General features: G+C 34.4%; 1 protein-coding gene across 4 annotated transcripts in view; it reads left to right on the forward strand.

The window, feature by feature from the left end:
* The window catches only part of March1 (membrane associated ring-CH-type finger 1), a 781,857-nt gene that overhangs the window by 218,713 nt on the left and 552,631 nt on the right, over positions 1-10,513 (forward strand). For 3 of the 4 annotated variants that reach the window (XM_029480933.1, XM_029480929.1, XM_029480931.1), the window contains exon 2: positions 9,400-9,476. The gene's annotated coding sequence lies outside the window, so the exon portion shown is untranslated. Of the gene's footprint in view, positions 1-7,223; positions 7,308-9,399; positions 9,477-10,513 lie in introns of those variants that run through there. The other variant, XM_029480930.1, reaches the window with a different exon arrangement.

The following is a 10,513-nucleotide window of genomic DNA, read 5'->3' on the forward strand; positions in this document are numbered from 1 at the left end:
AAAAAAAAAAAGAAACCATTAATGATGTACAATAGGAACTTTCATGGAGAACTTCAAAAAGAGAGAAGAAATTACTATTGTTATAAAGGCTTTAAATATTCATTGTGAAGAATGCTCACTCCCATTGAAGATGCAGGTGATTCTATGAGCCTCCTATCACATAGACTAATGCAAACTCTATGTAATTGTTAAAACAATTAGGTTAGAAAGATTTGGGATAGTAAGTGATATTTTCCAACATTTTACATAGTCTTTCCTCCTTTACAGTCAGTGTAAGCTCCATCCTACTGAAATGTAGCTCCCAAATTTAGAGTGGGCCTTTACATCTCAGTAAGACCTCAGTAAGTGCCTCCCTGCAGGCTCCCTTATAAATAGAGACATGTGTTTCCTAGGTGATCTGACCATCAACAACGATGAAAATTAGCTAGTATTTTATGTACAAGGAAAAGAAGAAACAACGAGGAAAAATGCTCTCTTATTTGAATAAGAAAAGTTTAAAGATAATAATCAAAGCCAATTTTGCATGGACATTTTTCCAAATGAAATAGGAAAATATGGAATAAATATCAAAGATACCCATTATTCTGCCTAATCCTGACATTTACTATTCAGATAAAAGTCAATTCGCTAATACTTTAGATGCTTGGAGAAATAAACCCTTGGAAGTTTGTGCTTTTCTAAGAAAAATTCTGTGACAAACTGTTTCGTCCATTTTCTGTAGCTATGAGAAATACACTGAATAACTGGAAGAGATTTATTTGCCTCATAGATTCCGAAGCTACAAGACAAAATTGGGTGACTCCATACCTTCAGTTTGTAGTAGAGTTGTAAGAACAGAGCTAGAGTGCAGAACCTCTGTGATAAGAGATCATGAAGAAAACATCACATAGAAAGATAGGACACCAGTAGGATGGGAGCCAACGTCTCTTTTTTATAACAACCCATTCTATCAGAATCTAACTGGAGTCCTGTGAGAACTGCATTAATGCTGAGAGTGGCAGGGCAGTTACATGGCACAGGCTCCACTTCTCAAGTTCCTCCATCTCTGGATCCACGGTTCTGAAGACCAAGCTACCAGCACATATGTTTAAAAACCACATTTCATTCTTCAGATTCTTTGGTAGTTTCACATATTTATGTAAGGAATACTAGTGTTTTTCACTCTGTATCCTCCTCTGTCCTCCCCTCTCTCACAGGAGTCCTTCTTCCTATTTTCATGACTTCTTTATATGTATTGAGTTTAATACACATTTCATACATTGAGTTTAATACAAGTTGCTTGCCTTAGTATGGAAAGAGCAGCTTATTTGTGGCTACACCACTAAGAAAGTTGTTACCCCTCTTCCAGTAATCATTAATTGCTAATTAAGACTTTGGGATAGGTGGAGCTTCATGGGTACATACTCCATCCAAGACACTATGTTGTGTAGCTTTGTGCAGATAAGCACAGCCAAAATGAGTCATGAGTGGAGGGACTGTGTAGCCACACTTCAAATCCTGCGTTTTTGTTTCAGTTGGTAACAAAATCCAGATACTAACAGAAGTCAAAATGAGTTTTGTAAAGAACAAGGCGAAAATAATTGTTTTTCTTGTGCACATAACCATCTTGTTCTTTTCCTAAAAAGCCAATGCTATTAGGCATTTATATGTCTTATCTTTATTCCTGGACTGCACCAAAGCTTGTGGTATTTATGAGATAGGGATGTGATAAAAAGCCTGAACAATACAAATCAGGAAATTTCCTTGACTCCCAGTGCTCAGAAGGTATATATTAAATAGTGACAGTAGAGTAAATATGTTCATTGAAACTCACTAAACCACATGATCACCACCCGAGAATATAAACCAGAGAAAACGTATTCCTCAAGAAGGCAAAGCAAGCATTAAGGTTGTGAATGAGAATGCACTTTTGCATAATGAAAACTACCTGAGTTTTAAGATAACCCTTGAGATTATAGAGGCACTAGCAAACAATCAATTGCTCCTGGCGGTATAAAAATCAATGAGTACCCTGTTGTACTAATGCATTTAGAAAGCAATAGAAAAGCAATGGTAAAAATTACACATCTGGGTCAATTCATGAAATTCTGTCATTATTCCAACACAAAGATTTTAGAAAGTTAAAAATATTCATAAATGGTCCCAAAATCATTCATGCCATAACTAATCATTGAATAAGGAAGGAGGTTGAAAATAATGTTTGACTCGAGTGTCTACTACTTATGAGACACTGCTCTACTTAGCACCATTGAGAAATTTTCAATATGCTTAAGAAATGATATATACATAAAAAGTATAATCTTCATACACTCTTCGTTCATAGAAAATATTAGGCATACTAAGTGGGCATTGTGAATCAAATTCTGTTTAGACTGCCTCTACTGTCAGTCTCTTTGGCAAAGAATAAGACAATGAGAATCCACTTGTAGTTCTATAGATGGAAAATGACTATGACTTGATGCTGGTGTATATTCTGCTGGTGTATATCTAGTGCTCAAATTTTAGTTCTCTTTTGGTTTCTGCTTCTATCAGTCCTTTGAAATAGCTAGTAATTTACTTTTAGTGATGTTATCATTATATGATTAATCTTTAGACATTAGAATTCACTTAAGTTATACTTGTATAATTTCTCTTGGTAAAATGTCATATCTACTCGTTAGTATTTGCACATGTTCTTACATTTCAATATAATAAGTATTTTTAAATACATTGTATAATGACTTTGAATCAGTTGAAATGATAATTATTGTCCATACCAAGTTTATAAGCATTTGAAAAACAACAATTATGATAACTGCTTATGAGATACAGACTTCATTCTTGATAAAAGCTGAGCTGGAGAATAAACTCAATCCACAGTTGTTAATGTGCTTGTCCTCCAAACAGAAGCCACATAAATTTTTCCATTTAGTTATAGGACCATCTAGGCCACTTTACACTTCCACCACCAAGGCAAACCTTAAACAGTGCAAATTACAGAGCACCTGCCATTGATGAGATCCTCACAGGATTAGCTGTGTAGATGGGATGGATCAAGTCACGTCCATTTTGTTTCATTACCATAATGAATGCTAGTCCACCATGTAGTGCACTTTTTGTTTACCCTCTTCTATTAGTTACTCTATGAAGGACGTGTAAGCACTTCAAGTTGGTCCTTTTCAAGTAGCAATTTAACGTTTATATTTGGACACAGGGCTCACAAGTAAATATTCTCACGGAATTTTTCTGGTGGAGACTAGTAAGTCAATACATTGCTGTAAAATGTATGTGCCTTCTTAATAGAAATGTCCACTGCAGGAATCACAGGCATTCAGCACACAGATTTCAGGTAAAAAATTACATTTCTATCCAAAAAAGTGTTTGTATGTAAAACTATTTAATTATCCCTAGGCCTCTCAGTTGTTATCATAATTAAAATGTCCATTACTTTATAGTATATCCATAAGCTTATTCTGAGTAGCCATCAGAGGTAACCATTTTACAAACATGACTATTAGCACTAGAATTTTAAATGGTTTGCTATTCTCTTGATTTATTAATGGTGCTTTCCATTCAGGTTTTGGGACATTCAATAATAGTTTTCTATTTCTGTTTACCTATAATCACCAAAGAGCAAAGTATACCTCCTCATTAGTGAATATGCTATTAATTTGCTTTTTGCAATCAGCTCTTAGAAATTGTTTCTTTGAGGAATATTATGATGCCATTATGAAAACGACTCTCTCATGTTTTAAAACTCTCTCAAGTTTACAATTATGACATGTGTTTCCAAACAGCAAATGCAATTTGTGATGACAGAAATGTTGTTTTCCATGTAGACACATGTGCAGATCCTTCCTCTGTTTATGGCAAATTAAATAGAAAAGTTCTCATTTCGTACCTGCTCATACTTTATTTAGCTTTCTTCCATCTGCTCACAAATGCTCTTGTAAAATCATATCCCATGGCAACCCACCATGGCATTTGAAGCTCTCTGTCTCCCCAGGGAGTTTATTTCTTCTAGGGAAACTACCATACTGTTTTAAAGAAAAGCAATTCTCATTTGTTTGGAAGGGTCTCAGTTTGATAGCATTCCCCGTAGCAATTTCTATTAGATAAAGACACTGTATACACCTTCCTTTATACTCACAAAGAAGCTCTTGACTTTTCCTCAGATTAATAGTTACACTGAAATTTTAAGGAGGGCAACAAAACAGTATTTCACACGCACACAAACACACACACATATACAAACACAAATAAAAGCAAAAATAAATAAATAAAACATAAATAAAAATCAGTCTCCACTCTGCAGATTGATCAATGCCAAATAAACTTTATTAACTGAAGGAAGACTGCTCCCCTAGAGAGTTTTTTTTTTAAATAAAGGTTTATATGATTTAGAATTTTAGTAAGAAAAGAGAAATTCAAGTCCATTCATTTCATATTTATAACCACACTACATCAATTAACTTTTGAAATTCTTGCTGGGAAATTCTTGCCCTGGGAAGAATAGTATGCCAGGTCAGCCCACAGGAATCAGTTCCCATGGGGACCACAAGGCCATGCCATTTAAAGAAATCATTTCATTTCTATAATCCTCAATTTTCTAGTTCAGAAAATGGGTAAAGTCTCCTAGGGTATAATTAATATAAAACTAATATGATGTTTTATAAAAACTCTTTGTTGAAGATATAATGCATGGTAACAGTGCTTGCTTACTAAGTGAGTTTGATGCCTTGACTTTGCTAACCAGCATGTCAACCAATTCAAGTCAAATCAAATAAAAATAACAACAACAACAACAACAACAGCAACAGCAACACTACACTACAGTACACTACACAAAACCATTTTGCTAATAACAAAACACTATTTAGGACAAGCTTATTACTATACTTACATGCTGATCATTTTATTATTAAAAGTATCATCCATACACAATATAACAATGCAGTTGTAGTACAAGATACATTTTATTGACAGCCAAAAAAAAAAAACAAAAAAAAAAAAAACAGGTAAAATCACCACTGGGACTTGAATCTTAACTGAGACTGTGAACTTATTTCTGCACAATCAATTCTCTCTTGAGAGACCAAAGCACTCCACCCTACAGCATTCACCATATGAACTGAAAATTGCTTTTGCACCTTCAAATATGCAGAGCCTTGTAACCATTTTCAAACATAATTATTCTGAAAAAATGCATTAATATTCTATTATGTTAAACCTAAGTGTAAAAACTAAAATCCACATGAGCTTATGTATGTTTATTTTTTAAATATTTTATTCTCTTTTCCTTCTAGATGTAATTACTATTCCTCAAATTTAGAATAGCAAGAGTTGAAGTACTACATTAATTTTGCCACCTAACAGATTTTATTCAAATATTATTTTAATGTCTGTACAATATGTGGATCATTAATTACTAAGGTACTTTCTCAGATTTCAAGTACTATCAGATTTATTTTCTAAGATTAAATATAATGGTTTTAGAAATATTGCCCATATAGAATTTTCTTTATAATAATAAAAACCAGTAAATACAATTCAACACTTGATTGTACTCACTTACATTGAACTATGTGGAAAATTAACCATTAGTCAGTTTTTTCCTATTGACTTGATGCCCAACATAAAATTATATAATCAACTAATTTAAAGTAAACTTAATGTTAGATTTTAAAATGCTGATTCCTATGCTTTCAAAATACCATTTCGCTGATACTTTTCCATTCTTTTGGTGAATTTTTAAAAAATTCATTGCATTACTGAATCTTTAAATATTTCCCTATTTACAGTTCTAATATATAGAAATACAAATTCATACTAGTATAATAATATATTAGCCCAAATATCTTCAGAAATTCTTAAGATTCTTAGCTGTCTGAAAGAGTGCTATCAGGCTTTATAAAGTTTGATCAGCAGGTTTAATATAATTTACATTATCAACTTATAGAATTTTATTTTCAAATTTCATTTAAAGTGACACAAGTTCTCTCTCATTTTTAATAGTTATTCTATAAACAACAACAACAACAAAACTCTACCTATAATCCGTCATTCTAGAAGGTCAGTTACTTAAAATAATTCTTTTGTTTTTTCAGTGTTATTTTCCAACAAGATACTGAACAAATTGAGGACTGTGTTTTAGCTCAACTTTAAACACAATCCAGTTTAAATATTAATGGTGCGACCAATCACCATAGTCATTTGTTTATGGATGCCTTGGGCAGTGCTGAAATTTCTGAAAGGTAAAGGACAAGCTGCAAGGTGAAGGACAAGTAGGCACTGTCCCAGCATGGGCTCCTGGAACTTAGGTGAGGCATCTTGATGGCTTCACATAGCAGGTAATCCAAGGCAGGCTTGGAGTAGAGGAAGAAAACTAAAATAGAAAAGGATTAGAGAAGACTGGACGTTTTTCATCTTGGTGGAATAGGATCTTTAGAACACAGTGCAATTGTTGAGTTAAGGGAAAATCCATAAATAATTTTGTAAAATATCACCAGTAAAACATGAATATGGAACATTGCTTCCCTACACATAGCCCAAAACTGTGTACTATCTCAATACATTTTTTAAATTTATTTTTTTATAATTTTAAAGTAAATATTGCATTTACATCCCTCCTCTTATAATTCTAACCTTGCAACATCTCCCAAATTCATGTTCTCTTTTTTTTTTTTAATATGTGTGTGTGTTTGTGTAAATACAATCTTCTGACTCTCTTTAGTGTTGCTCACATATGTATGTCTTTAGAGCTGACTGGATCACCGACAGAAAATGCATCCCTGAAGAAAACTGTTTCTCCTTTTCCCAGCCTGAGTTCAAATTTCCAACACATATACAAAAAGCTACATACATGTTCCTATAAGCCCAGTCTTTGAGAGCTGCAGATGAGAGGATTACTGCTAGCATGCCAACCTATCTTCAACCTCAGTGAGACACCATCTCAAAGGTATAAGCTGGATAAAGACAGAGCAGGTCACCTGAACTCCTCTAGTCTGTGCATGCAAACGGATGCTCATACCCAGTTGTACACACAGACACACACACACACACACACACACAGACACACACACACACTAAAGTATTTTTAAAAATTATTAAAGACAATGTTTAATGTAAGCTAAATAAAAGAGATGAGCCAATAAAACAGCTGGAGTCTTTGAGTCTCTTTATAATTTGCATTATGCTCTCTAACCACAGGTCTGGCAGTATTGGGAGATGGGGCTACGGGGAGCTGTCTATATGGTGTGGCAAGGATACAGCATCCTTTACTGAAATGAATTCAGAAAGCTGCTTCAATCTTCCAGCCACACGAAGATGTAAGGAAAAGGCACAGCCCACCAATATAATATATTGACAGCCTAACCTGTCACAGTTTCACAGTTTGTTGTAATGTGTGAGTCTGATGTAACAACCCCAAGACCACAGTGCCTTGCTTGCTCTCCGAGGCTCAGTATCCATCACTATAGCACACATAGAGGCTCTGCCTCCTGATCTGTTCAATAAGATCTAAAATAGTGCCATATCTAAGGATGTCACAGTCCGCTGAGTTTCCCTTGTATGATGAGATTAGTTTGTTAAAGTCGAACATATGATTTACTTGTTCTTTGACCTACAAAATGAATAAAAGCGATTTCAGACATCTTCACATTATGTACCCCATATGCTAACATACAGAAGAGACAAATACCCAAATTCTTTGTTAGTTTTAAAAGTACTTTTTATTGGATATTTTCTTTATTTACATTTCAAATGTTATCCCCTTTCCTGGTACTCCTAAAGTCACCTATCCCATCCTCCCTCCCCCTGCTCTTATGAGAGTATTCCCCCTCCCACCCACTCACCCACTCTCATCTCCCAGCTCTGGCATTCCCATACACTGGGGCATAGAGCCTTCACAGGACCATGAACCTCTCCTCCCATTGATGACCAGCAAGGCCATCCTCTGCTACATATGTGTACTCTTTGATTGATGGTCCATTCCCTGGGAGCTCTGGGGGATCTGGTTGGTTGATATTGTTCTTCATATGAGGTTGCAAACCCCTTCAGCTCCTTCAGTCCTTTCTCTAACTCCTCCACTGGGGATCCCATGCTCAGTCGAATAGTTGGCTGCGAGCATCCACCTCTGTATTTGTCAGGCTCTGCCAGAGCCTCTCAGGAGACAGCTACATCAGGCTCAGTCTTTTTGCATAAGGAAAAGGCCAGATGCTTTGGACAGACCTGATTTTGACAGGAAGGACATCTTTATTATTGGTTACTCTTGATGATTTTTGGAAAGAAACATTTGTGTATAACAAAAGAATCTTAATTTTTAATTTTGTTATATTTCTAAGATACTTTATAATGTATTTCTTTGACTTTTTTACTGTATCTTAATAAATATGATTTTAAATTTAAAAAGAACAAAACATGCCTATATTGTTTTGTGCTGAGTGTCTCTGCTTTTCAACACCTCCAAGAAAAGTTTCCCATACTGAGCACTGAGGTGCTTTTGTTTTGTTTTGTTTTCTTTTGTTGTCTCATTTTTAGATAGGCCACTTCAAACTGAATGACTATATGTTTATAACAATTTGTATGTAACCATTCTCCAATAATTCTCTGAACATGTTTGTTCAATGGCTTCCAACTACTTTTTAAAATTGGTTCTCAAATATAAATAATCATTTAATCATTTACTCTTTCAAAGCCACTTTTCCTTCTTTCTATTTATATGTTTGTTTGTTTGTTTGTTTATGATACCGTGTCTAGCTCTGTAGTCCAGACTAGCCTGGAACTCTCACTGTTTCTCTGTTCTTCCAGCATCCCAAGTTTGGTGATCACCATCAAGTTTGGTATTTGCCAACACGTCTGGCACCAAGCTAGGTTCTGATTTTAAACATCTAATATTGTGATCATTGTACGATTCATTTCTCTCACGTTTAACACTGCTTGTAACTACTACTTTTCTTTTCTGAAATGTTGGTTAATATTTTCAAAATCAGTGTAAAAATGCAGACTGAATATGAACTCCTTTGTCTCAAGTAAAGAGAACAGGCTGTGCTATTTCAGCCTTTAATTTTGATATGGATAAAACTTCACCCTAAACCTGCCTAATCCCTGTGATACAAGTAGAGAAACAAGTAGATAATGGGAACCTCAATGATATTCAAGAGAATGATTTTTGGTTATGAATCTATATATACATGTGTACATACACACAGGTATGGCAGTCAGTTGGTTTCTAAACAGGTACATCAGCTACCAGTTTAGAAGAAGTGGTGACTATATATAGCCTTCAAACATAGACATATTTTAAATTTAAATTGTAAAATATGGTCTTTGTAAGAGTCATGATATTTTTGCAATGTCTTTTTCTGTTCATTTTAACTTATAATTTCACATTTATTTGTTTATTTTATTTTTCTATTTCAGGAAATGTACCCCAAAAGATCCGTGAGAGCTTGTTTTCTGCTGTCCTACTGTGACTAAGCAAGAGACTACCACATTTTGTAAGTCCATCTGTTTTTATCTTAAAGATGTCTTTCTGATACAGAGAACTGCTTTTCTTATTTGCAAGTAGATGAATTTTGTTTTAATTAGGTCTTAATTGGCTTTATATGTTCCAAGTTTTGATTTGCTTTAACTTTATCTGATATCAGTAATAGAGAACATTTCTTTATTACAGTTTCGTTGTATTTATTAGCCAGTTGTTTAGTGATTCTTGATAAAACCCTTATTAGCTGATGCTTGAGTTCAAAGAGATGGCACTGTCAAGAATGCTGATTTGTCCTGGGCAAACATGCTTATAATTATTAATCCTTTATTACAGTGAACAAACAAATCTCTATTTGCAGAAACAACCCTCTGAGGCTGTATTAAGGTAGCTAAATACTGTCTTTAGCAAAAAGTGATTTATTTTATTTTAATGTTCAGATTTTACATTCATGAATTAACATTCATCATCACATTGTGATAAGAATGCAGAGAGCTTACATAATCACATTGTGATATGCACTACACAGCGAATATCGTCGTGTTGTGATATCCATCATGTAACTTATATGATGATCATGTTGTGTTATGCACTACACTGATTACATCATTGAGTTGTGGTGTGTGCTATACTGCTTTGATATCTTAGACTGGAGAGCTCATTGACTCCATTGGATGCAGAGCAAACAAGCAAACCTATTGTGTGGAGGAGAGTGATGACTGACATTGAACTGAATGCTTCTGGAACGTTCAACTAATAAATCCTCTGATTATCTCACAGTTGATATTTGGTTATCCCACAGTTCCAGGAACACAGCAAAAGTCAATAAACTTTCTCCCATTTCATAAGCTGCTTTCTGATGTTGGGATAAATGAGTTTCTTTGTCTATATTTAGGTTTTTTTTTTTAACATCCCCAATACCTGGAGTCAATGTAATACATTTTATTTATTTTAATGTTTTCGCAATATTTTTGAGTTTGCATTCATTCACACTATATCCAGTAAGCAAGATAAAATTATTTTTGTAAGAACCTCTGGTGGAATCACCATGCC

This window comes from Mus caroli, chromosome 8 (assembly GCF_900094665.2).
Source record: "Mus caroli chromosome 8, CAROLI_EIJ_v1.1, whole genome shotgun sequence".
Taxonomy (NCBI): domain Eukaryota; kingdom Metazoa; phylum Chordata; class Mammalia; order Rodentia; family Muridae; genus Mus; species Mus caroli.